The 27,870-nt window shown below is 41.8% G+C and overlaps 1 protein-coding gene and 1 long non-coding RNA gene across 21 annotated transcripts in view; one reads left to right on the forward strand and one right to left on the reverse strand.

The window, feature by feature from the left end:
• LOC146753757 (uncharacterized) overlaps positions 1-3,836 on the forward strand; it is a 7,253-nt gene extending 3,417 nt beyond the window's left edge. Inside the window, exons 2-3 of the long non-coding RNA XR_014939862.1 lie at positions 1,429-1,626; positions 3,700-3,836. This is a non-coding gene — a long non-coding RNA (uncharacterized LOC146753757). The remainder of the gene's footprint in view (positions 1-1,428; positions 1,627-3,699) is intronic.
• Positions 1-27,870, reverse strand: part of PALM2AKAP2 (PALM2 and AKAP2 fusion) — a 234,159-nt gene that overhangs the window by 52,938 nt on the left and 153,351 nt on the right. For 2 of the 20 annotated variants that reach the window (XM_085530247.1, XM_085530244.1), the window contains exon 1: positions 1-27,870. This exon is cut by the window's right edge and continues 2,528 nt beyond it. The exons of the other annotated variants lie outside the window; for them this stretch is intronic. The gene's annotated coding sequence lies outside the window, so the exon portion shown is untranslated. 20 annotated transcript variants of the gene reach the window in all.

The raw sequence follows: 27,870 nt of genomic DNA on the forward strand, positions 1-27,870 counted from the left end.
AGTTGTGCTGCTCTCTTCTGACAGGGTGACGGCAATGAGATGACAACAGCTGCAGGCAGATGGGCACTTCAAGCATAGCTCTTTTCTCCAGAATGGTCAGCAGCAGAAACAGCTGTGCTTGAAAGGCAGTCACGCAGTGCATCAAAAAAGTATGTCATCCTCCCTCAGCCACCTCTCCCATGGGCTGACACAGTTTCTTACCCTCTATTTGTCTTCCAAGCAAAAAGGACACTGCGCTAATGAGTGAATGATTAAGAACCAGCCCAGGCTACTCTATGCCCTGGATACAATTACCAAAGTTACAGTGCCAAGTGAAACACTTGCAACTCATTTCCTTTGCATGAAATGGCATCAGAAGGGAAAAACAAAGCAGAGGATGCTCACACAGCACTCTATCCACAACTCTGACAACTTGGGGAGAAAACCCTTTGCACTGTGCTCAGTTTGATGACAACCCACATCTGAGCTCATGTGCACTGACTTTTCCACTAGACGAGATCAAGCTGCCCAGGAATGGAAGGAGGGAGAAGGAGAAAGTGCAGTCCCTGCCAGGAAGCCCCAAGCAGCATCAGCCATGTGAAGGCAGGGGATGCTGTCAGGACAGCCTGGCCATTGAGGCTTTAAAATAATTCACACAGAGTAAATTAAAGCCAGCTGGAAGAAAGCCATGCTTGAGAGAGGAAAGGAACACATCTCCTCCAGCAGAGTGAAATGATGTCTTTAAAGTCAGGGTTGTTTTGGTTTTTCTTTTCCTTTTTTTTTTTTTTTTTTTTTTTTTTTTTAGAGTTGGGAGGAAGATTTGAGCTACACAGTGGAATTAAGATGTAGTCTTGGATGCTTCTTCTGGAAGCACGGCTCTGCTAAGCATTTATCTGCACACCTCAAAAAGGGAAGTCCAAAGAACACTGGAGTTATGAGGAGAAAGTACTATTCCTTACACGAAGAGGAAGAAAGTAAAGAAATACAGAAGTAAAGGGTGCAAGTTTACAAAAAATAGGGGGGGATTTCTCCTCTTTACCCGCACTGCTCATCTGATGGAGAAACAATCACACCAGATGTCTGGAGGACACTTTTCTTAACCATATAGCTACTCTGGTAATATCATGACTTCTATGATAAGCTAGGATTAATACCATGCACACTTGTGCCAGATAAGGGACGGAATCACACACTCCCTTTGAGACAGACCTGGCACTGTGAACCACTAACTCAGAACTCATTTACTTTTCCTCAGAGATGGTTGATTTTGCATCACTACACAAAAGAACTCAATGTAAACTGTCCCTAAACATAGCTTGGGTAAGCCAAAATGGCTAGGACCAGCTCCATTCAGCTCCAAACATCAAAACTTGCAGCATGTCAGCCCCTTCCCTCCCAGCTCCTTCATAGCTTCTTACAACCTCATTTTTGTCTTTTATTCTTCTGCAGCACTCTAGTCTATCCTCTCTGAAGTGAAGTGTGGAAGTGTACATTTCCAAGGCCTATGTCCCACTCAGCAAGCTCTATCTCTAAAATACATCTGCAGGCACCATGTTCTTTGATAAGGATCACTTCTGAACCACTCATAGAGGAGAAATAAGGATCCTTGAATTCACCAATGGACAAGTTGCACCACAAGATGTTCAGGTTGGATACTATAAAAAATTATTCTCACAAGGAGTGCCAATGTATTGGAATGAGCTGCCCAAGGAGGTCATGGAGTCACTGTTCCTAAAGGTGTACAAGTAACATGTGGATGTGGGACAGAGGGACATCATTGGTAGGCTTGGTTGTGACAGGTTGATGGTGGTTGGACTCCATGATCTTAGTTCCAACCTTAATGATTCTTGATGACAACCGTAATAACAAAGATAAAAGCAGAAAACGTACATCTCAGCAAGAAGACATGAAACAACAGCTTAGTGGTCTTGTTTTTCATAGAGGTGAAATAAGCAAAAAAAAAAAAAAAAAAAAAAAATTCTGCATAAACTCCAGTACAAATCCAGCCATGTCTGGCTAAATTCATCCTAGTCAGTTCAATTAATAAATATTCCACTTGCTCAGCTCTGGTCAAATGTTTCTCCACCTCTGTGTGCAGTTTATGTAGAGTTTTGACAAATGTTCAGCATTGCCCTAGCCTCTGCTGCCATTTTTTCATATCCTATCAACACACTAAGTTTCACCCTATTTTAGATCTCAGCAGAAACAACAATCTCCCATTGTGTGCAAAGCACCCAGTTGCCTCAGGGCACACTTTCTTCCTTTAATCCTCCATTATAATGACTTATTTTTTTCTTGTGCCTTTTAACCCAATCCTTTTAAAAACAGGGAGAAAATCTCCAACAGGATTTGCACAAATCCACTCATTTTCTGCTCATTAATTAGTTATAATGAAGCAACATTTATATGGGAGCTATGAAAAGTTACTGCCCTGGCCCTTGAGCCTCTGTGAAGATTACTGCAACAAAGGAGATCACCGGGTGCCCTCATGTGCACTCCTCCTGGCCCACTGACTGGCACAAGGTGTGAGGCAGCTGCCTGTGCTCCACACCAAGACAGCTTCATCTGCTCTATGTTTCCAGCTGACCTGGACTTTCTTCACAGCAACTGGAGCTTTTTCCAGGTGGTGATAATTGTACTTAATGAGTAGCCCAGAGCAGATGGAGGCTGGACTAGGCAGAGCTTTCTCTTGGTCCAGATGTCAGCCCTGCAGGGCACAATCATGGGAAGTAACCTTTGCACACACACGGCAACATCCAGACATTCTGCATTCGTCTGTAATCACAATCGATCCTGCTGCTTCTTCTAATGTTTTAATAGCATTTTTTTTTCATGTTTTCTGCACAAAACTTCATGTTGTCTGTTGGGACAGACAGAGCCTGCAGTTGAACAAGATTCTCACTTAGAATATTAAGTATTTTTGGAAAGTGCTCCAGGCATGAGCAACTGCCTGAAAGCCCAGAAAAGGCTTCTTTTCTGTGCACTGTGTCACCACAATACATTTAGACAACATATCTGCTGCTGGCATTTAATTGGTAGCCACATGCTTACTGCACCAGCCTCTCTGACCAGCTTCATAGTGTGCTGTGTGGATACTGGGATGGCTGAGCATCACACAACCACAGAAACTTCTCTGGATCAGAGCTCTAAAATCAGCTTTCTTCCATGGAGGATTGTTGTTGGATTACATGTGATTAAAAATGTTGATAAATTGGTTTTAAACCCCAGATTCAGTTCAAGTGGTTGCCTATGTTCATGAAGCCATTTGTGGCTGAGGTAGGACCCTTTTTATCAGTGCTTGCAGCTCTCATTTGAAGTGATGGACATAATGCAACAATAAATAGGACTGCTAGATTTGAGCAATGTTTGGAGCAAGGCTGCTCCAAAAGTAATGCCTCCTGTTCATTTCCATGTAAATGACAACAGATACAAAGAGCACAATCAGTGTTCACAAGTGTCAGTGAATGTCAGTGCCTGCCATTTTTTCCACATGGAGGAATTCAATAACATCCCTTTGCTTCATCCACACATCCATGTCAGATGCCATTCTGTCAGGCTGCCCCTCTGCTGCTGCATCTGGAATAACGATGGGAAGGTTCAATCTCCACTCCCACACCATCAATATCCACTTCTAATGCTGTGGATCAATACAATAAAATAGGAGGTATTACTTACGGAGCAGCCTCTTACATGGAAACCGATCTTTTCTCTCATTCACAGATAACCACCAACATTCAGACAGGATCCTAACTGAGCACTGTTGCATATGGAAACACACCCTTGCACCTTGTGTTCTCCTATTACCACTCCCATTGGCAAGGCAGGCAAAACACCACTCTTCCAGGCTTGTACAATTTGCAAGAGAAAGCAAAGCACAGGTGAGAGTGCAAGAGCTGCATGGAAACAGGCTCCGACTAACAGAAGCACCTCTGAGATATGAGAAGTCATGGTGCTGGCTGAGGGCAGCAGCTTACCTCTCAGGGAGCCAGAGCAACCCTTGAAAGGAAGCCCTGACACTGCTTGATTAGTATTGTTTCAGGGCGCCTTGTTGAGCCAGAAAGGAAGCAGTCATTTGGTTTCTAAGGAGCACCACCAAAAAAATACCAACAAAACAAGATAAAAGCTGCAGCCTGAACAAGTTTCTCAGCACGTAACTCCACCTAGGAATTCCTCTTATGAAATAGCTCTCTCCTGTTCTTCCCGATCCACCCACTGGGAGCCACCAAGCTTGAGAAGCACTTCCACTGATGCAAAGTTTATTTTAATGTGCTTACTGAAGACATGTGTGGCTCAATAACCGCTGTAAAGCTCTCACACCGTGCTCTGAGAAGAGCTGCAATGTACAGCACAAGTTTCCAGTAGGGAACCACCTGCATTTTTAGAGTCAGTAATACCAGAGAATTATGGAGTCATAAAGGTTGGAAAGAACCACAACCATCAACACATCACCATCATGCCCACTAAACCAGGTCCCTCAATGCCACAAAAACACATTTCCTGAACACCTGAAGGGATAGTGACTCAATCATCTCCCTGGACAACCAGTTTCAATGCCTGACCACTCCTTCAGAGAAGACATTTATCCTAACTTTCAACTTTAATCTCCCCTGACACAATTTGAGGCCATTCCCTCTCATCCTATTGCTGTTACATGGGAGAAGAGGCCAATCCCCATTTAGTCACAGCCTCCCTTCAGGGAGTTGTAGAGGGCAACAAGATCTCCCCCAAACCTCCTTTTCTCCAGACTGAACAATGCCAGCTCCCTCATCCACTCCACATAAGACTTGTGCTCCAGACCCCTCACCAGCTTTGTTGCCCTTCTCTGGACAAGCTATAGGGCCTCAATGTCTTTCTTATAGGGGTGGAAACCTGATTGCAGTATGTTAGATATGGCCTCACCAGTGCCAAATACAGAGGGATGATCACCTCCCTGCTCCTGCTGGTATCACCTTACCTCTCTGAGAAGCCATTTCCAAGTTTTCATTGTGGTGTTCTTCTCACTAATTTACAAACGCTATCCCAGTCCTCACTTAGGCAGCCTACTGACTTCTGGTAGTCAACATGCCAAAGCCATTTTTGTGTTTGTCCTCTCCATCTGTATTTACTCTTTAAACAGTTGTGGCTTAGTTACAACAGTGTATTGATTTGTATGACTTTTATATCAACTATGGGGAAGGAAAGTCAAGGTCACTGCAAGGCTTCTTTATATAGATAGCAAACTGTCCTATTACAGTCAAGGAAAACTCTACCTTCAAGTGGTGCTGGTGAGAAAGGGCTGGGAATTAAGACAGACAAAATAAAGTCACTAGTGCTACTTGTCTTGAAGAACTTCCTTGTGGCTGTCATTAGCTCATCTCCTTATTTCTAGTAGATTCATCATGGAAATCATCCTGGAAAGGCTCCTTATGAGATTTCTATTAGGTTTGCATCTTGCTCTGTGGGAGAACAATTTCAGGCATTTGGGATGCTGCAGACATGCTGGTGGTACCTTCCCTTTGCACGCTTCTCTGGGCTACAGCTCTTTAATATCTTGCTGAAAGCTACATACAATGACAAATCTGAATGTTATGAATGTCAGGAGCTTCTGATCGGCTGGTAAAGGCAAACAGAGGGAGCTGAGACTGCAGTAAGCATCATGGGTGTGAAGAGCCAGAAGGTAGAAGACACAGCGGTTTCCCTTCACAGGTGAAGGCTAATGTTAAAGAGAGGTGTTCAAGCAGGGAGAAAGGGAGCGAAGAGGTTAATTAGCATTCATAACATTAAGCTAAGCCACTGCATGTAGTTTTTTCTAAGATATTAAAGTGTTCCAGCCAATTGTAGGGAAAGAAGCATTTGCCATTGCACAATTCAAGCTAAAACCAAACAGAAAGAGAGGAATATACCCTACTTTATTTTTCTTGGCAGAGCCCTGCCTAATTGTGGGTTTCACAATTATTATTTTTTGGCAATCCCAGTGTGGTTTTCCCTGATAACTGCTCAAGGAGACACTGGTTTATGGTAAGAAGGAAAAGAAATGGAGGGCAGATTAGCACAAATGCTTGCTCTGAAGGAAACTAATAAAGAATAGCCAACTGTGCCTGGCCTTCATAAATGTTAGAGTAGAAAAAAGATATATCTTCTCGTCTTTAACAGACTCTTGACTTTCACCACCTGAAGAATCAGATTGTATTGTTAGTATAATTAGATGACACGTTCTATTGCTGTAAGCTGGAACTGTTTGGCATCCTTTCCTCTCATTAAGGAGAACTGCTACCAGCTCAGCATGGCACTATTTTCAGCATGGCCACCAGTTTAGGACATCACGGCTCTCTGTGGATGTCTGACTGCTGGGGAGGGCTCAGGAAAGCCTTTGCTGGTCTGATGCCAGGCTGCAGGCAGAAGACACCAGCCATGTCACTAGAACCAGTAGATGCATTGCTGACACTGCAGGCACTCAGAAGACAAAAGAGGGTGTTAAACATTTAAGAGGGTGGGTGCACATTCATTCTTATCTTAGAAGAGCTGGGGTGGAATACTGTGGCCCTGCTCTTAACACCTTCAGCAGGATCGCTAATCAGCTGCACACAAATAATGGCACCCTCTTTTGCAGTTTCTGGGTGGCCAAAGACAGCCTTGGGACATTCCTGCTAGAAAGAGCAGGGATTTGTGAAATGCTTGACAAGTAGCTCAGCCACCTGTCTAGGTGGGGCAGAGGATGCTTAAAATTGCAACCTACCAGCTATGTACGTAAATGTCCTGTCTCTGAGTCATTCCCAAGTTCTTCCTGACACTTCACTTATCATGTCATTGTTACTCCTCTAGAATTGGCTTATCAGGAGAAGAGGCCTGGACAGCACTTCATCTACTTCATGATGGTTATTATTACTCTGTGCTGAAAGCAAGCGTGTCTGATTGCTGAATCAAAGGGAAAGCCATTCTCTTTTACTTTAAGGACAGTTACCAAATAAATGCTCCCAGCCAACAGAACGGAACTCTATCCCCTGTTTACAGGCAGCAGCTGGAGGCGTTGTTTCCCTCTCGGCAGGCAAGCTGAATTGTGAACAGTCACAGGGATTTTCTCCAGCTTCTGGGCTGAGCTTCAGCAGGAACGGCTGCATGCCTCTGTCTGACAGAAACCCCTCTGAGGCAGAAACGTGAAATGCTGAGCCCCAAGATAGTCGGCCAAGCCCTGGAGAACCTGCCAGCCCATCCCCATTTTTCTCATTCTTGTGCTCTCTCTACTAGTGCTGTTAATCCCTGTGATTCTCATTGCTGAGGCAGAGATCTCCCTGCCAGAGGGGAGAAAGGCAGCCTGGTGTATCTGAGGAGCACAATGGAGCACTTCCCCAAACCACCAACCCCGTCCAATTTCACCTCATCTAATAATCCCAATTTACCTCATCGAAACTAGGAGCAGAACTTAACCAGCTTCAGAGGGAACAAAGCAGAGGAACTGCTGAAATGTCAAGCATCTTTGCTAAACCCATACCCCACCACATGCAGGAGAAACTGGAAGGCAACACAAACTGCAGAGCCCCCAGGGGACTCTGGAGGTACATGCACCTCAGGATTTTGCATATGAAATGAACACCCAAAGTGATGCTAGAACTCATGCCTGAAGGTCTACTAAAGAGTGATGAGAGGGTCCAAGCAGCACCCCTACCTTCAGAGAAAGGGACATTAGTGATAAGTGATGTGATCTACGACATACGCTTAAAACTGTGCATAAAAAGATTGCCCACATAGGAAAGTGAAAAAAGAATCTGAATTGTTGCTTTGTATACACTGAGCCCATTCCTTGACATTTTGTGCAAAAAATAATCCAGGAAAAGCGTGGGTCTTCTTGAGAACATTATTGTTTTGAAGATACAGAATAGTACCGACTAGAATGAAGGGATCACATGGGAAAAAGAAGACAGTTATGCAGACATGCTTAGAGTCTTGAATCACTTAAGTTAAAAAGCCTAAACTGCAAAGCTCACTGCATTTCAGAAACCTGCCAGTTGTGCTAGGAAAAAACCTTCTCATCTGTTATTTTTCTCTCTCTTCTTCTCTTGGATCATATTAGTGCAAGGTGTAGATCTAAGAGAACATCTCATTTTCCCTACTTTCCTTCTAATCCCTATCTTAGTAACACTGCCGTAGGAGAAGAAAGTAAACTTAAGTCCAAAAAAGATAAGAGAAATCCTCTGCCTGTCTTTGGAGTGCACTGATGATCCTTGGTGCCTGCCCAAGTATTTTCATACACTCTATCTCATTTTGCAATTTCCATCTGCCTTAGACCATAAACTTTGATAACTGAGATTCTTCTTCAGAGTAAACACCATTTACTGTAAGGGAAGCAAAAGTGAGTAATATTAAGTACCACAACCACATCCCAGTGTATGGGGTGGGAAAAATGAATCATCTAAATCTTTGTGTCTCAGAACATCCATCCAGAAGGATGATTAGCAGGCATTTTCTGACATATTTTCTGGAAAGCAGCTACACTGTGCCTACACATGATGTAAATACCTAAAATATAACCTTTAGCTTCAGCTTGGACCTATTAGTCCTGAACCCTTCTCACGAACCTAAAACACCACGCATCATCCTTTGCAGTGCACTCTGCTGTGCTATGCGGATGCACGTTCATTCATATAAAAAGGGTGCCTATATTTTGTGGATGTGATGGACCGACTTCCAGTTGTGTGGCTCGATATGAACCTCTCATGGTTAGCACCCAGTTAATTTGCTTCACCTCTTCCCATCGCATTCTTGCCCCTGTCACTTTTTAGTTACACATCTGGGCATGCAGAAGAGCACATAAGCATTTCCTGTCACTGAACTCAGAAGATCAAAGTGGAAGATGCGCATGTTGACTTGAGAGATGGGATCCCTGCATTCTGTTATAGGACTGGTGTACTTTCAAATGTGTGACAAAGATAGGTTCTGTGGCCCCTGTGGATGTCAGGGCACAAACTGCCAGACCAATTTAATGCCTTGAAAGTGAGATGCTGGGCTGTACAGAATTGCAGGTGTCTCCAAGGGAGGCTTCATACCCCATTCCAGCCAAAATAAGCTCTGCGGGGAGGAAAACTTGACTATGCCTCTTCCACCACCCCTGGAGAATCACCAATGCTCAAGCTTCTCTCTGTTCATCACGCTTGACCTGCCATGAACCCCATCTTTTGTAGATAGGGTCAGCTGTAGGTTAAGTATATCATACTGGCAACTGCTCTGACAGTATTCAGTCAACCCTGAATTTATAAGAGATTTAAAGGCACTTTCAGAACTGCTCTGGAAGCAGGCACTGGGAGCACTGCTTTTGGTCTTCCAAGAACAGGCATCACAGTTGTTGAAAACAACTCAAAGGCAAAAGATCCATTAACATTCCAGATCCAAGTTTGCTCTGACAGACTTACAAAATCCTTCCCAGAGAAAAAAATAAAATTAAATTAAAAAAAGAGAGAGAAAAAAGATAAATAAAGCACAATAAAGCAACTCAGCCCTGTGGGCAATTAAATTCTCCCTCAGGAGATATTTACATTGCTGTATTTTTTGCGCAATGTAAGAATAACAATACAAAGAACAATTTAATGGACTTTACAATTCATAGGTGTAAATCTAGTGTAATAATCTGGCCATAAATCCTGGGGGCACCTGGAGAGCAACTAAGGAAACATGTTCCACATGAAAAGTCCAAACTTAATTGCTACAAAAGTGCAGGGGGTTTTATCTTTAAGGTCACCTCAAAGCGAAATTAATATGTTCAACGTAAAAACACTCTGTTCCTAAGAAATAAAATCTTCTACAACACATTTGCTTCTATTATAAAATCTTCATGTGAATTAGGGCTTCTTCAAGAACACCCAGAAATCAACAGCATCTATGTCAGGTCTTACTAAAACAAAGCCTGTATGGTCAAACATGTATAGCTTTGAGGACACAGCTTTTAGAGATGCTATTAAGAACTGTGAATGCTGTATGCAAGATCAGAACATAACCAGAAGCTGCACTGCAATACAATGGGACAAAATCAGTACAGTAATATTAAACATATCCAACTAAATGATTAGTGGAAAACCCAAAGGCAAAACATTCTGTCCCGATCTAGTTTTCTTCTCAAAGGTATTTCAGGAACTCCTCCTGGCTGTGTCTTTAGGTAAATTCAGAGATCTTCACTTCTGCCATAGCCTCAAGTCTTCTATTTCAAAGAAGACAAAATATGCATGACAAAACCTGTGCTGAAAGCAACTCAACAGCAATTCCTGCCTCTAAATGGCACAGAATGCTGCATTTTAACAAAGCTTTCCACCCGAATTGAATAAAACAGAGATAATGTCCAGGAATTATCTGGGAAGCCTGTCTTGATTGTCTAACACAGTGATAACCTTTTGCTGCTAAATTCTGATCCATAAACACACTGACTATCATCTCCAGTGAATGTTCATATTTGTCCTACAGTAAAGTTGCCCTTGGTTCCTGTATCAGGATCAGCATTATTTTGCCTGTTGGAGGGGTACTTGCAACCACAAGATACACAAAAATTGGTCATAAATATATCTAGGTTTTCTTTCGTTCCAGACTGGCTCTGCAGGATTTTTCATGGTTCCTGGTTTATGGTCATGATGCCCTCAAGAGACTCTCCACACTGCACTGAAGGTCTCAGAGATGTCACAGGACACTTATACCTTAGTTTTAGAGACCTGAGATGTATCAGATGCCAAACATCAGCCCTTCTAAGCCTAACATGAAGAGCATGTGCATAACTTTTCATGGTGTCTCCTAGAGGCTGTTTGGTGGCGAGGTGGGAACAGCCATGGTTTGTCTCACTCTCCACAAGTGCTGAGAAACACTGAGAAGCCACTGCACATGGTCTACCTGCTACTGAACTGAAAGTGGAAGGTACAAAGTCATTTTTGCTTTCACAAAGATTTCAGCTTCTTAAAATCAAAGTAGTATCTGTAATCTTGTTTTCTCTTTATCAAAAACTACTTGCATTTATGAGCTACAGACAGATGTCTCTTATTTCCACCTACTTCACTATCAAATACAGAGATTATACCTTGAATACAGTGCTACTGTGCAAGAAGGCCAGACTGTGAAACATTATGAATTGCTTTTGTCCAAACTCCTCAGAAACCAGGCATTTAAGATAAGCATTTCCAGATTTATTTACTTACTTACTAGTAAAATGACAGTGTTCCAGAAAACGTGCATTTTCTAGGTACTAACTTTTATGTTAAAATAAAATAAAATAAAGTAAAAAGACGGCAAGCTGAGCAGGAAGAGGACAAACTGTTTTGTGTTTGGACAATACAAAATGTATTTCTTTGAGCCCAACAAAAACATAGTATAATTTCCTCTGGCAGGTTTTATCTTGCATTTTCCCATATTTCTAAGCTGGTTGTTTCTCTCTTATCTAACCAAACAAATCTTTTTTCTTCTTCTTCTTTTTTTTTTTTTTTTTCTTTTCATTTATTTATTTCTTTATTTATTTTGAACTTAGAATAGGCCTTATTTTTGGAATCATAGCCAAACAATTTAAGGGTTGTGCATACCATGAATACACACAATAATAATTTGTCAGCCTGAGAAATGCAGCAGGTGACATTCTGGTCACAGTTACGTTAATGAGGTGTTTAGCACTGATATAACCAGGATGAGCACTTCTGCTGGTATTCAGGGTGGCTTAGCAGGTCAAACATAGTGAGTCCACAAGCAAGAAGGCTGGGGATGGGTTCCTCAGGCCTGTTTTGTGCCATCTTCCTCTTCAGAAATAAGTAAAAATACCATACTTTCAGGGGAGAAAAGAACAAAAGGAACCAACTTTGCATCTGTGCAGTTCCACAGCATGGGACATCACCAAAGCAAATGCAGGGAGCTGGCATTTGCTTCTCTAAGGCAGTAATTTGAGCAGTTATGGCAGATACAGCGTTTTGCTTTTAAAACCTGTTTCTAAGCACCCGATGCTGTAGTTCCCATTACCACACTCAGGCAAGCATATACCTAAGTCTAGGGAGGGAGAAATAGGGTTTGGGATTGGAATAGACTTGTATTAAGTTTAGGACTGAAAATATACTCTCCTTAATAGCAAAGATCATTAGTTTTAATTTTATTTTCTTCCCTCATCAACCACTACATCTACTGTTACAGCTATATATAGCAGCCTTTATTTCTTACACAAAAAGCACATAAAGATGGAGAAATGTCTTCCTCGTTCTCAGACGTTTTTAGAGCAGGACTGCTCTATTATTGTGCCTTGTTGGTAATCCTCAAATCTTTTTCTTGCAGCTCTGTTAATGGAACAACATCCCATTTGTATGAGGGCAGTTTTCAACAAAAGCAGGATCTGCCCTCTGGGATTCATATGCTCTCGGTTTAATTAAAAAGAAATCCCATTAAAACCTTCCACTGCCACAAGTGAATCAAATTAATTTAAAAAAAAAAAAAGAAGATGGGGGAAAAAAACCACCCTATTTTCAAAAGGAAACAATTGCAGCTTAAATCTGTACACTTCTAATAGCATGAATTAAAACTTAGGACCTGCTGTCTAGACTGGACATTTGGGGTCAGTGACTGATAGCACAAGAGCACTGCACACATTGAAAATCACCAGTTTTGAAAGAGCGTCCCATGGTTGGATCAGGCCTGAAGATCTGTGTGCAGCTGTGTGAGCTGCCTGGGCCTGCAAAAGCTACGAGTCTTCCCATAGCCTGGAAGAAATGGAGAGCACAGGCCACCTCCAGGGAGAACATAGGCTTCCTGCTTGGGCCACCCCACCCCTGCCCAGAGGCAGTCAGGGATGTGGGATTAGGTTCACAGGGCCCCACATCACAGCAGGGAGGGAAGAGTCTTCTTTTTGTATTGGGGTAAACCTTGGATGGATATGGGCATGTATGGATGGGGCTGCAGCTCCTCACTGCCACTGATCATTCCTCCAGCTGTGACAGCCACAGTCATGGTGCTGAACAAGATATTAACTTAATTATGCAATGCCTTGACATCCATATCTTCAGAGCAGAACATGATACTAACTTAATTAAGCAATAAATTTCCAAAGCAGATGAAAGCTCTGACAGCTGTCCACAGTCAGCTGCATTACCACGGAGCTGAACAAGATCCCCCCTAACTTTTGGCACAGAGGAGAGAGGACATGGCAGGGGTGGGGATGTAGGACTAATTTCTTCCTCTGCTTTGTGTGTTGAGAGTGCAAAGAAGTTATCTGTACCACAGGAGAGCCAAGAAACTCTGGCTGTGTTCTCTAAGCTGCACCCAGTATTACCTGCTCAATCATCACTCAGTCGTTTCCACATCCCATTTAAAACTGTTGTATACCATAACTACAGCTCCATCTCTCTCCACTCTGCCCAGACAGCCCAAGTTTTGCCAGCCAGTCCTGCTTACAAATATCAGTGATCTGTTCCAGGGCAGTGTTTTTCTTTATGGGCCATTACTACTGCAGCACCATTCATGACATAACAGGACACTTAGGTGAGATCTACTCCTGCCAGACAGAACTGTTAATGAGATTCAGGTGTCAGGGCTGGACACCCGCTGGGATCATGGCACCGTAATCAATGGAAGAGTTTGACCCAAAGAATCCTTAATGTAAATGGTGAGGGTTCCTATCTGCTCTGCAAGACCTATAGCATGCTTACCAGAAGACATAGTCAGAGTCCTGAAGAAGGATTATCACTATTAACAGATTAGGAGACATGTATGATCATTTCTGTAGAGAATGTGTATGGATTATAGATCATACGTTTATCTGTTTCCCCCTGGTAGCACACGTGAGCATTTGTGATATGTGCAGAGCTCAGATCAGCGTGCTAAGTCTGCATTCCCCGGCTGCTTTGTTCTCCACAGGCATGTAGCTCTTCTGGGGTGGGTGACCATCCCTCCCATCCTCTGCAAGTCATTTTCCATTGCTTTCAGCTATCCCTCCATTGTTTGAGATGGAAAAGAGTGCTTGGGGGAGACTGTGAGCTTCAGTCCTCTTCAGTCCTAAGGGTTAAAACTTGGCCCGTGTTGGACCTGAAAGGTAAGTTTGTAAAGTGCACAGAAGCATAATGAAGAACAACCTCAGCCACTTTTTTGTGAAGATCCAACTGTAAAACACATTTTGAGAACAGCTGACTGTTAAAAACCTACAGCTCTCCTTCAAAATGTTGACTTGAGCAAGAAGGTATGTCTGTTCTGCAAGTGTTTTTCTCTAGGTACTCTGCTTTGTTCACATCCACAACACTGACATTTCAGTGATGTTCCAGTTTTAGAGCAGTGTGTAACAGGTGAGTTAATTCAGACCTTAAGACCTCAGGCAACTTGCCACAGCCATGCTAATTAGTTGGCTGAGCAAGGAGCAGGTTAGCTTTATCGCAACAGTTACGGTCTTAAATTCTACTGACACCAAAAAGGCCACCATGCAAAACTCCAGAGTGTATATGATAAAAAACTCGTGTGTAAAATGAGCAGCAGAAGACAATCCACTGATCGCAATGACTCCAACTTTACGGTGACCAAAGTCAAGGTTTTATTACAAATGGATTCTGACCAAGATACTCCTTACCAAGTAGATCAGGGAGAATAATTTGAAATTCAAGTGAACACAAACTCAGATCTGATTTCAAGGAGAATTTCCATACGGAAAAAATGTGAAGAACTGGTGAGTAATGGATATATCAAGGACTAGTTAGGTTCCAAGCTGGAAAATGTATGCATGACAGCAGTGAAATTTCCAAACCATTGAGGATTAAACCTAATTGGATTTGAAACTGCTAAAAAGGAACCTTAAGTTTCAAGGTAAATGAAACCGTATTTGCATAGAATCCTCTCCATCGTAGCACCATTTCCCTAAGCACGATTACTGCTTAAATTACAAAATGAGCCCTTACTGATTCAAACTTGTGTCATTCCCTGCTGCAGCCTGGGATTTTCAATCACTTTGGTGCATTGCTGCCCCACATATTTTCCATTTAGCTTCTGTTGACAGATGCCAACACTGAAGGTTTTTTTTCCTCGCGTTTTCAATACTGTCCTAGTTAAGCATCACTAGGGAAATTTCAAAAATTTCCCAGTAAGCTGTTTTAATTGACTAAAAAATACTGAGGGTCATATGACACAACATGATCGCCTAGCTTAAGATTCTTCTCATAAGCCTCATCAATCATATCTTCTGACCTAGAACACTGACAGATTGCTCAAAAGCAGCAGTGGAGTGGCCTTAATCAGATTTTAGACCAAGCTGCCTCTCTTTTTCTCTCTCCCCCTAATTTCAGCTCCTTATCTTAAATCAGTCATGCCATCTGTAGGGAAATGCCAATTACGAGGGCTACTTGGAAAGTAATGGCTCCTATCTGATGATGTGGGCCCATGACATCAGAGGTGGATGTGGGTGGGATGGCAGGCAGGTTGAACATTCCTACTAATATCCTATTGCGTGTTGTTCCTGTGTGACAGACAGCAGCAGAGGGGCAGTCTGACAGAATGGCACTGGACACGGAAGTGCAGATGAAGCAAGGGTGTGTCACTGAATTCCTCCACAAGGGAAAAAATGGCACCCACTGACTTTCACTGACACATGCTGAACATTTATGGAGACCAACCAGTGCAAATGAGCACAATGAAGCGGTGGGTGGTGCATTTCAGCAGCAGCCATGGCAACATGAAAGGCAAACCGCATTCCAGACAGCCATGCACAGCTGTCATACCACAAAACAGAGAGCATCTTGATCACTTCACCTTTACAAATCAGCAGATTATGACACAGGAACTGTGTACGGAGATGAATATTGACTTCAATGTTTTGGAAGCAATAGTGGCAATGTTGGAATATTGCAAAGTTTGCACCAGGTTGGCTCCCACAAATGTTCACACAGGAACAGAAAGAACTCCATATTCCACTTTGTCAGGACCTACTGTAATATGAAGCTAAAGGTGAGTTTCCTGGATCACATCATTGCCAGTGATGAGACACAGTGTCACCACTACAAGATGGTTAAAACACATGAATTCCCCACTGAAGAATTAGTTCAAGATGCAGCCCTCAGTATGTAAACTGATGAGTCTTTTTGGACAGAAAAGGGGTGATCCTTCCAGATTTCCTGGAATCCAGACAAACCATCAACTCTGCTACATCACAAGACCTGACACTGTTAGGCCAAAGAAGACGACAACCTTCACTTCTCAGCATGGTAACACCAGGTGCCCTATGAGTTTGAAGCCCATAGACAACAGTATCATCCTGGCTGGACTGACCTACAAAACCCACTGTGTAGCCTGGATTTGGCCAGTGAAAGATGGACTGTATGGGCAAAATCTTCTTAGCAATGACCCCAACAGAGAAGCTGCAAAACAGTGGGTCACCTCCATTGGTGCAGATTACTGCAAGCATGGCATGCAGGCTCTTGTTCATTGCTGTTAAAAATGCATTGCTAATGGAGGAGACCACGTTGCAAAATAATGTCTTGTACTGGAGAATCTGCTCTATCAAACCGTGCTATGAAGTTCTTTGTGTCTGTAGAAGTTTCTACGGAAATAAATAGGAAGTTCTGCCTTCAAAGTGACCTACGTAAATCCAAGTCTATCTCAAATCAGTGGAAAACTTTCTGCAGGCTTTAGTGTTTCTGCATAGCCTTTGCTGCCTGGCAAGAGTGCTGGAAGCCTTTCACAAACATGACATGGCATAGAAACAGTCTGATAGGCAACTCTTTACTTAGTAAGAACAGGCTTGAAAGATACACTGAACTGGGCACTAAGTCAAGAAAGCTATAAATGTTCTAATGAAACATTCAGCATGCACACATCTTTCCAATTATTGGTGTTGAAGACCAAGAGTACTGGTGGTGTGTGAAATGTACACAGAGATGCTTTCAATCACACACCTACCCTCACCTTTTCAATTAAGAAAAATGTCCGCTTGAAACAGCAGACACAAAAAAAAAAACAGCTGCGTGGAAAGAGACACAGCAACATGGAAACTCCTTCACAGATCTGCTTGATGTGGTCAGTTTTGAGGAGGTGGTAAGTTGACGCAGAAATCAAATGTTGGAGAAAGAGTTAGAAGCCATTCATGTATGGAAAGAAATGAGATGTTCTCGTTTTGGGAGTGTTAGCCTCTAACTAGGAAATTAAGGGGAAACTTATTTTGAAACTAAGTAAGCCTGTACTCTCCTCCTACAGAACCCTTTGAAAATGCCCTGGCTAAATCTCTGATTAAGCCTTGAAATCCTCATGCTTCTGTACTTAGTCTATTTTAATCTACATACCGGTTTATCTGAATAAAATAACTAAAATACATTAATTTTGAGAATATGTCACATCTAACTTTTGTTTTTACTTGTACATGCTCATAGTTGTGTAGGAGACAGGCGATGTTTCACAGTGCCCATACTAAAACCAGTGCCTTGAACTTAATCCACCATACTCCTTTAATCTCCGCTTCAAGAGATGAAAGCAAATGGTAGACAACAGGCGTGCTTTAGGAAAGCCTTAAGAACTAAGTACCAGGTCTTCTTAAGTTACCATGATCCCATATGCCTCTGGACAGGCTACTGCAGATCTGAAAACTTCCCCTGCCATTCTGAAGCAGCATAAAGCCATGAACTCTCATTTTGCTTTGGTTATCACCACACACTGCAACTGAGCCGCAGCCCAGAGTAAGAAATCACAGGTGCTTTGGACCAGCCTATGCTACCATCCTTGCATCCTGCATGGCAAGCCAAAAGTCAGTGAGCGCGCAAGTGACTCTCTTGCCTCATTGCTCAGTGCAGCTGTGGCACACAGGCCATTCTCATTGCTTCCCCACCCATGTCAACTGGGGCTATATGATTCAAACCAGTAATTAAGAATACAAAACAATTATTCTTCCTGACATCATCCCAGCCTCAGACCGTGAGAGCTTCCTCTTGCTCTGCCTCTGCCTCACCATTTCCTCCAACTACTTCCTAGACTCCAGCATATGACAATTCCAGGGTGGAGCAGCTTGAGCCCAGAACCCCCACTGAACACTGCATGACTGAAACTATTAATGCCTGTTCCATCTGCAGCTAAGGAATACCCATTTTAAGCAATGCAGAAAGCTGGGTTGTACCGTCACCAGCAGTACAACTGACCCAGTGCTGATGCAAAGGAAAAAGGCTGGTGGTGGCCTTTGAAATCTCCCCTTAACTCCTCTGACTGTACAGGCAGGTACAGTTATGACTCCATACCTGACTTCCAGAAGTATGTCTACAATAGTGACAGCTAACCTCAGAAGCCGCAATTAAAAACATGCCCCACATCTTAATGCCTTTTTTTTCTTCATCCATTGTAGATGAGCTGACCTGTAATCTATCATCAAATCGAGACCTGTAGAAACCTCAGCTTGTCAACCGTGACCACTGAAAAAAAAAAAAAATCAGTTTGAATTATACTAGAACTGGCACCCAAAAAGGCAAGGTGGGACTTTGCAGCCCACTGAGTCTAAGGGTAGTAGACACTGTTCACTGAACAACAAGCCCCATCCACTTTCTTTACTCACTCTTTTGACGACATTTTGGGACAGAAACTATCACTTATAAGTGGTTTATAAAACTACTTAAATCTCATTTCCAATCTTAATTAGGGATGGTGCAATGAACTAATCAGAGCAGCATTAATCCACTGCTGATGTTTCACAAGAGTTAATAACAGGAAGCTAGACCATCAGGGAAATGAATTAAAGAAAATTCTGGATTTGAGAAAACTGTCAGAGCAAGAGCTTGGGATCTGCATTCCTGCAGCAGCTCGTGTCTGTGGGAAATCCTGAGGGGACCAATGAAAACAGGAAAAGGTGGGATGGTGGGCCTACTCATAGTCTGATAAAGTAAAATAAATGCATGGGGCATCACAAGATTCAGCTCCCACTGCTGACTGTGTGCTCCAGTGAAAATAACTTCAAAACAAACTAAAAAAGGCTAGAGTCAAACTTGAATTAAGGCATCTTCCCCGATAAATATAGAAACTGAATATACCCTACCCCCAACACCCATAAGGATAATTTTCCCATTTCCCCAACAGGAGCTAGATAGGACTAGGAATGAATAATTTACATCAGAAGCCAGTGATGCTCCACTTGATTAGGATGCCTCTAATGAAAAGCCAGAATGCTGTATATGTAATTGCTACTGATTGACACAATCAAATCATGGCCATTCTCCTGAGAAAAAACTTGATTGTGTGCTGAGCAGTGTCAGTATTTTCACAGAGCAAAATCAGTTATCTGTTGGAACAGTTATCAAAGTGCTTCATACACAGCATCATTAAAAAAAATCATTTTCACCGTACAATAAGATTAGATGGTGGAATCCTTGAGTGTTTGTCAGAGTATGTCTTTTATTAAAGCAACCAATTCAACTATGCTTTAAAAAAAAAGAAGTCAGTGAATTGAATGGAATCACTCAAACCTTTAGAGTGACAGCTGTGTCTTTAAAAGTTTTCAATAAAATCACACAATAATATCCTGACAACAACCAAAGCCTTGTTACTTTTTTCCTCCTCAGCAATATCAGTTTACATCTCAACAACAGAACACAAGGGTGGAGGAGGAAATTCCTTTATTCTCACCTTCCAAAAAAAAGAGTTCCTTTCAACGAGCTGTAATACAATGAATTTGTCATCAATTGTTTGCAGGAAAAAAAATTCCACATTTTTTCCTCCTATGTAATGAGTTTGATCCCAGCAGGTTGACTTTAAGAAGGAAAAAAAGCTACATACATACAAAACGACAGGCAAGAACCATGCCAGTGCCCAACATCAATAAACCTACACAATGCTCAATGAATTTATAACCACGGGACCATTTAGCCTTGAAATGGAGAAAAGGCATATGCACCCTCACCAAATAACATTAACAAAAGCAGTGAGCAACAAGTGCTTATTTCATTCTGTCAGATGGCAAATTTAACACTGCATGGAGGAAGAAAATAAAAGCATGCTGGCAGAATTCCCACTACAAGACTGGACTAACAGGCACTCCTAATTATCTTTTAAATTTGGGTTGTTAAAGGATGCTGTGAATAAACGATGAGGCTTGCAGAAACAATAGTGCAGCGTGAAAGAGGAAGAATTTAACAACAAAAATGAAATCCTTGCTCTTACTAATTCCCTTTTAGAGATCTTCTGTGGTGAAAGGTTTCCAGCTAAGGCAGATGCTGATGACTTTCTGATGCTGCTTGTTTTGGTAACTTCCGCAGAAGATGAAAAAGCAAATTGCTGTAAGAGCAGCCTGGAGCTGAGCTTTCTTTGAGATATTCAACAGCAATGCAGTAACTCACAGCTGTCTGAGAGAAAGTAACACTCGAGAAAGAAACAAAAAGGCATGGACAAATTGTGCTTTTTGGCTCTTTACATGTATCGTTTGCATTAACCACTACAGATGCCAAGACCTGAGAGCATCTCCTTATGCTTCCCTCCCTGGAAACGCAAGACTGATCCTGTTTTAACACTTCCACTTGGAAGCAGTGCTGTGGAAGAGACCACAAGTTAAGATCAGGCTTTTAATGTCTCCCTATGGCTTCATGTTCTGAATGCCTGTTATGTGTATTACCTTATTTATAAATACCTGATATTGAAAATCCAGATACAAGATGTATCAACACAGCAAAAGGACATGCCTGGTGTCTGCATTCCACTCTTTTGTAGATACAGTAATAGCTTAGGATAAAAAATGCAATTCAGTTAAGCTGTTCTAAGATGAAGCTGGAATAATTCTGCAGTGAATCAGAACACAGCATTGACACGTTGACATGGATCAAAATGTTTTTCTCTGCCACATCACTATATCTGTATTAGTTCTCCAGCAGTCAGGGCTGTTACTGACATTCAGCTGCAGCTGGAAGCAGAATTTGGAGCAACCAACATGAAAAAAAACACCTTCTCAGTAGTAGTAGTAAAAGCCAGTTTCCCTTTCATTTTTAAAACAGATTGTGCTATTAAGAACATATCTGGTTTTCACTGTTATAAAATCTTTCAGATTTTAACAGATTACAGCTTCAAGTTGTGATGGATGGAAAGACAGAACAACCTTCTCATGGGTTCCTCAATTACTCTTCTCACATACTGTGTTTCTCCTCTTCTACACATGGCATATGTGAACAAGAAACCTCTATCATTAAGTGAAAACAATCAGAACACTTCCCTGAAAAAAGACGGTCAACTTTTCTCTCAGCTTCACGTAAATCATACAGTGACCAGAGCTGGGATGAACTCAGGATATGGACACTTTACTCTCGTTTAGGCCTCTGACACCCTTTGAATGTGTCATAGGGAAACTCACAAAACCAGACAAAAAGGACTGAGATTCTGCAAGACTAAAAACAGCTTAAAGGCGGTGGGATGGGACACTGCCCCACTGAACAAAAAATGGGGGATATTCACCAGCAGGAGGGAAATGGAAGACATTGCCAGGTGGCTGAGAATGGAAATATGCTGCCGCAAGAGCTGCTAGTGCGCTTTGCCTCCAGCTGTGCAAGGACACGCACCAACACAATTGTCCTGTCCAAAGTGATCGCTCCAGTCCACAGATAAGAGCTGGGTGCTCTGGTAGATGCTGTTACTTCCATCCCTTCACCTCCTCTTATAAACCTTCCCATCACAGCAAATCCACATCATTAAACACACAAAAAAACCCCCCAAATTCTGGCATCACTGTCATGGAGTGGAAACATTGGGAGAGATTAATAGCATATTTATCTGTTCATCTGTGTTTGTCAGCAGAGAGAAAAATCACAGCATCTTCTCTTGCCAAACCATCCTTACTGGCATTACTGAAAGCTTGGGTCTCGGGTTTGAAATATTTGGCTTTTGTGGGGAGGGGTGGCTTTTATGAGGGCTTTTCATAGAACATTATGTCTATCTGAACAACAAAAACAACAAAGGCTCCAAAGGGGTCATTCTTTCAGACTCTTCTGATCTTTACAATACTCTTGAAATCTAAATGTTTTTACTAGTTTTTTCTCTTCAGACCAGGAAATGATCTGAAACTTTAAAGATTCAGAAAAAAAATAAATAAAAATAATTGCAGATAGCAAGCCAAAAATTGTTGTGAAGGCTCTCTTTAGTTTAACAGATTTTACTCATTCTTTTTTAGGGCTTTTTGCAAACTGAACACAAGCAGAATTTGCTCTTAGTTTCTCTAGAGCTGCATTTATTCTTTTACTGTGGAAAAATCTTCACCATTAATAGCAAAATATGAAACCCATAGAATAAAATAAACAGGCTAAATGAAGTGTTAGAGGCAATGCAGAGAAATTGCCTTTTTTTGTTCCTTGATACATGGCCATATCCATTGCTGACAAAGTCCAGGGAAGCACCACATCAGTCCCCAGATTCACAGACAAGTAAACTATTTCATCCCAAACCACCAAGCCCAATTTTCAGACCTGGCAATCTCTACTGCTACTTTGCAGTCCCATGTCCAGTCATCCACCTTGTAACCTGACACATTCACCTGATAGAGCCCCTCCCCACATGATGAGACCCTTCAGACACCGCCAGACTGGTGCCTGATACGAAGTTCTCCATGTCTAAGGTCCGACTTTTTCTCAGCACAACTGTCAGCAGTGAGCCTCCCGCAGTACTGCAGCCCACCACCACTTCCCTTGGGAATGGAACTGGCACATGACTGCAAAGTGGTGGCACCAGGCCTAGTAAAATTAAGTCTTCTTACTGTGTAAGTGGGTTGCCTTTTTTTTTTTTTTTCCTTTTAAATAAAAAAAATAATATACCCTATTTCAAACTTGTTTATGCCACAACAAGAGCCGCCTCTTTGTTTCTCCTCCTCCTCCCTTCTGCCTCCCAAAGAAATTAAAGAATTCATTAGCTGTACCAGCTAGAAAGAAGCTTTAAACAGCGTGATAAATTACCCAAAGCAGCTGCACCTTGACAGATAGCTGATGCTGATGTGATGTTAGGCAAAACACACATGTATGTGCAGGCCTTTTAGCTACAAAGTCAGTCTCAAGCCATAAATTACAGTAGTCCCACTGTCATGCTCCCATTAAACTGAGAGATCTCTGTAGATCTGGTGGAGTGGTAACTCATCATTTTGACACTGATATGTTTGCTGCTCACTTCCCCAGCCTGGATCAACAGCTTCACCCACGCATGGAGGACACCAGTCCACTCAGAGGAAGCGCGAGTGGGGACTCTGGTCTGATGTTTCACACTTTTTCTGTAGAAGTGTAAAAATTTGTAATATATGTGTATCAGGTAAGGCAATGAAGAGTCTGTTTCTCCTATGAAACTGAGATGAGGATCCAATCTGAGTCCAACCCTGCTGCCCTTCAGAGACCACACTTGTGCAGAAGCTGCCCATGATTCATAAAGCTAACATGAAGAAAAAAGGGCATGTGTTTTGTCAATAGAAGTGCTTTCCCCTTTAACAATTTCAGATACTCCAACTCTGCAGATGAACGCTTCGGTTAAGGCACCCTGACCAAAGCTCTGAACACCATCTGGTTTTCAACTTAATGAATGCTCATACAAGTGATCTCCTCTCATTCTTCTTCCATTTAACACTACTTTTCCTAGTAATGGAACTGCTTGTGTAACAAGCCTTTTTTTCTTTTTTTCCCCTCCAGACTGCACTCCAGTACCAAACATTAGAACAAAATCACACTCATCTGCGCCTGCAGGATCCCAGCTTGGCTCTCCATTCTGAAGAAACAATCCCACAGACACAGAACGAGGCATTCTTAAAACAATACCATGCACATAGCCCTCAGCCCGAGAGATCTACATGCTAGGCAGCTTAGATGAGCTGGCAGCATCCTCTCAGATGATCCTGGAAAGCTTCCTTTTTGACAGTTCATGCTGTTGAGAACAGAGAGTATTGGATTGATTTCCCTCCAGAAAGCTACTGATAGCCTACTGCAGAAGAACAGCCTTATTGTCCCTTCTCACAGAAAAAAAACAGGTTTCCAGGAGATGGAAGGAGATGGTTTAACACAGTCCTACTCAGCAAGTCATGTAGTGACAACACCAAATGCCATTTTTTTTCCCCACAAATCTGGCCTTCCTAAAAATTTCAGTTATCTGGGCTCCCCATTGATATGTCTGAATTAATGAGATAGAAAAAGGATTTCAAGAAATTTAAGGGCTTAAACATACATCCTAGTCAGAAATGTCAAGTAATTGGAAGATATTTTTAATTTAAAGTGAGAAGTATTCCCTAGAACTCTTTGGTAATATAACTTCTGATCCCTAGTACCACACCACCTTTGTTCTTATTAACCAACTTGACAGACACACTTTATGCAGCATGATAAATATAAGCCTGGGCCTTACACATATATCAGCCTAGAATGTCAAACAGGCAACAAGATAAGGCAGTTGAGAGTGCCTTCCAAAAACAGTTAAAAGGCCTCATTTTCAGAAACTGGCACCCCACCTGCACATGCTGGATTCTCGTTCAAAGCTAAAAGAATGACTTAAACACCAGGAACTCCCCAATGTTTGGTTACTACTCTGCTTCCTCAGAGCTGCTGCTCACCCTAAGGATTCTGAGGGACTTGAGACTCAGATGGGAGACTCACATGTTCACTGGGACCTGAAGACCTGAACTGCTCTATTTCCTCCTGACAGTAAAACAGCTGTGCCAGTAACACACCTCTTGAATAGACAGAAACACCTGGAACTTCAAACGGTGTCACACGCCTCTTCACCTTGTGCATACTTCAAATGTTTTGAAATCAGGTTAAGTGGCTCTGGATTTATTGATAGCAGTTCCCATGCCAACATGCAGGTTCTCAAGAGCATTGCGGCCAATATCTTTTCTTAGGATCACTCTTGGGGCAGGGTAACAGCTAATGGGGAACTCTAAAATTGGAAATAGTGTGACCTATTTACAAAGAAAGATGACAGTGTAATGTTTAAAGATTTGAGACTGGCTTCACTTTGTCTTTTTTACAAAGCTATGGGAGCACTGTCACACATTCCAATAGACCAAAGCAGGAAAAGATGTGTACAAAAACTTTTGGCTCCATCCCACCTTCTTCAACAAAAATAATCTCTGGTGATTTAAGTGGAAAAACTCTAACCTTTATTAACAGACTTACACAGATTTAAGTAGTTTGACCATGGGGGCTGGTGCTCAAAAGCTAACACTGGTGTGCACTTCAGCTGGTCCCTGTTTCTAGTGTAATGTCTTCCCCAGGCCTGCCCAAGATGAGTTATTAAAGAAGTGAAATTTGTAAAAGTGAAGAAATTTGAAAGTTGGCTCTATGTTGTGTACTAGAAATCCTGTTAGGGAATTATCCTAAACTGGCACTACTAAACTTGCCCCAGATTCAATGAAACACAGAAGTAGGGCAATCCAAACATATATACACAGATAAGAGCCTTGTTTTTGCCTGTGCTATGGGGGAAAAAGTGGCTGCTAGAAAGCTCAGTTTGAACTTAATGCTGGCACCACTGTCCCAAATTACAAGGCACAGGATGACTGTCTGAATTCCTAGATTCACAGGATAAAAAATAACAGCTGTGATGTCAAATACCAATCCCTGAGAAGAACTGCTAGGAATGAAGGGGCATGTCTATGTGACCATCTGCACTCAAACTCAGTCTCAGAAAATTGTTGCATTTGCTTCTTTACGGTGATCAAGGCATCTCTGTATTCTGTTTTATATATTTAAATCAGTACAACACTGCCATATTGCTAATTTGAAGGTGTTTTGAAATTATCCAGGCAAAAGGTAGTTCTTCTCATATGTTAGCAGCTAAAGTGCTAAACTTTTTTTTGCTAGAAAGCCACTTTTTACTGGTAGCACTACGCCCACTACACTATTAGAAAAGTTTTCCTGCTCCATGCAACCGTTACACAGAGATGTAATATGAAGCAATGCAAAAACATGCAAGAAGAGCAAACACTGCTGTGTGAATTTAGCCGCTGACACACAGAAAGTTTTTTGCCCTTTTTCCTTATTAGCACGGAGAAGGTGGGAGAAGAGGGAAATGATGATGCCCAGAGCCATGGAAGAAATGAGTGGAATCAACAGATTATGGAATGAAAACCCAGATCTCTTAAAGCATCTTTGTCCCTTGGAACACCCTTCATCTCTTCAGTCAGTTAGTCAAAGCTAGAAAGTAAATTCTAAAATGAACAGAACACGCTTTCATCATCCAGTAGCACATAACAAAGTTTTCCCAAGTGCTAATGCAGCTCTTCTGAAGTTACATTTCAGACCCTTCTGAAGATATGTACATGCTTTGAAAAGAGGGAAGGGAATTCGTTCTGTCTTAAAAGCATTATTGCTGGGTGTTATCTTGTGTTTTGTTTCCTTTTTCTGTTATTAAAAAGGGACTGAAGAAATAATTTTCTCAGCTAAAAAATACCCAGGGAAATTTCTCATCTCTGCAGCATGCTGCATGAAAGGAACAAATCTAGCAAAATAGCAGTTTATTCTTATTATTCCAAAGTATTTCGATCACAGTTCTGAAGAATTGCTCCTTATGTACAGAGTTACCCTGTCCCGTAAATTTCACTGTCTTGCTGTCATCGAGTAAAGTGTAACAGAACTCTCACCAATTATAATCTGAAGACAAGGCATTTAAAAATAAAAGTTAAAGATGGCGGGACATGCACTTAGAATGGGTTACTGAAGATTGTTCATCACCAAGAATAAGACCCTGCTTTGTATGGCTAAATCAGAGTTTTAATAAGATATTCATTCTGCCGTAATACCGCAGCACGCCTGCACTGTGAATACAATTATATGGGAGATAAGCAAAGTGATGACAGTCGATTCAGTACTGATTTGCCACAATTCTCACCTGATCACCAAAACAGTACTGGAAGGGCCCTGAGATGCCGCCTGAGTCAACACCTGGATTCCTGAAGTCAAATTAATGGCTATTACAGTAAGTTATCATTAGGCTAATCTAAAACATGAGATACATTAGATGACTAACTATATGAAAGCACTTTCCTCATGGACTACCAGAGGAAGTTTATGTTGCCAACTCAAACTGGACACCTCGATTTTAGATTGCTGAGATGAAAATCAGCTCTGATTAACCTACCATAGGACAAAAGCAGACTGCAAGATCTGCATTCTTGGCACAGACCTGATCACCAAATCATTCTGCATTTCCTCAAGTATCAATCTGTCCTGTGAAATATATTGTACAGCAGCAGCAGAGTTCAGACAGGAGAGAGTTCACAGAGTATGGATTTTGCACAACTGTATTTGTCTTGCCACAGATAATGAGTTTTTATGCTTTGCAAGGATGAAATAGACTGATGTGGAATGCTAATTTATCAGAGCAATGTACCCAAAGTCTTAACATTGTTTAAGCAGATATAATTTAAAATTTTGGACATGCAGAAGTAAAATACTGCCTTTTTGGCATACGGCTCAAAGAGAATTACATAAATTACAGAACTAACTGCATTTGCTGGCATTCATTCACTGCTGATGTTATATTTCATAATTAAACTTAATTTTATAGAGCTGTACTCTACCGGTCTAGGTCAGCAGTCAATTAAGGAACAACCCTCTCCAGGCCCAATGCAACACTCCAGTAAGTGTGAGTATCATCATAAATCAGCAAGCTACCTTTTTTGCTTACAGAATTTGAATGCCAATGCTACCCATATCAATTTAACAGACTTGCTCTACTGAGCGTGAGCAGTGGAAATGTCTTCTCCTCAGTGACTTCTGAATCTAGAAATTCTGCTAGGGTATCTTCATTGCCTTTGGTCATTAAAATAAATAAAAAGAACTGACTGCAAACTGCAGCCAGTGAGAGGCCTCTGCTGCTCAAAGAGAGGAGATCCCTCCACTAGCAACCATTAATAACCCACTAACACAACTCAATCATTATAAACAGGGAAACCAGTGGGGTTTGGTTTCTCAGAAGCTGGACTGATACCTGAAGAATGGAAATAAAAACCATGTACCTGCTTTTCAA

The sequence above is a fragment of the Coturnix japonica genome, chromosome Z (assembly GCF_054131305.1).
Source record: "Coturnix japonica strain WE chromosome Z, WE-NBRP24, whole genome shotgun sequence".
Lineage (NCBI taxonomy): Eukaryota > Metazoa > Chordata > Aves > Galliformes > Phasianidae > Coturnix > Coturnix japonica.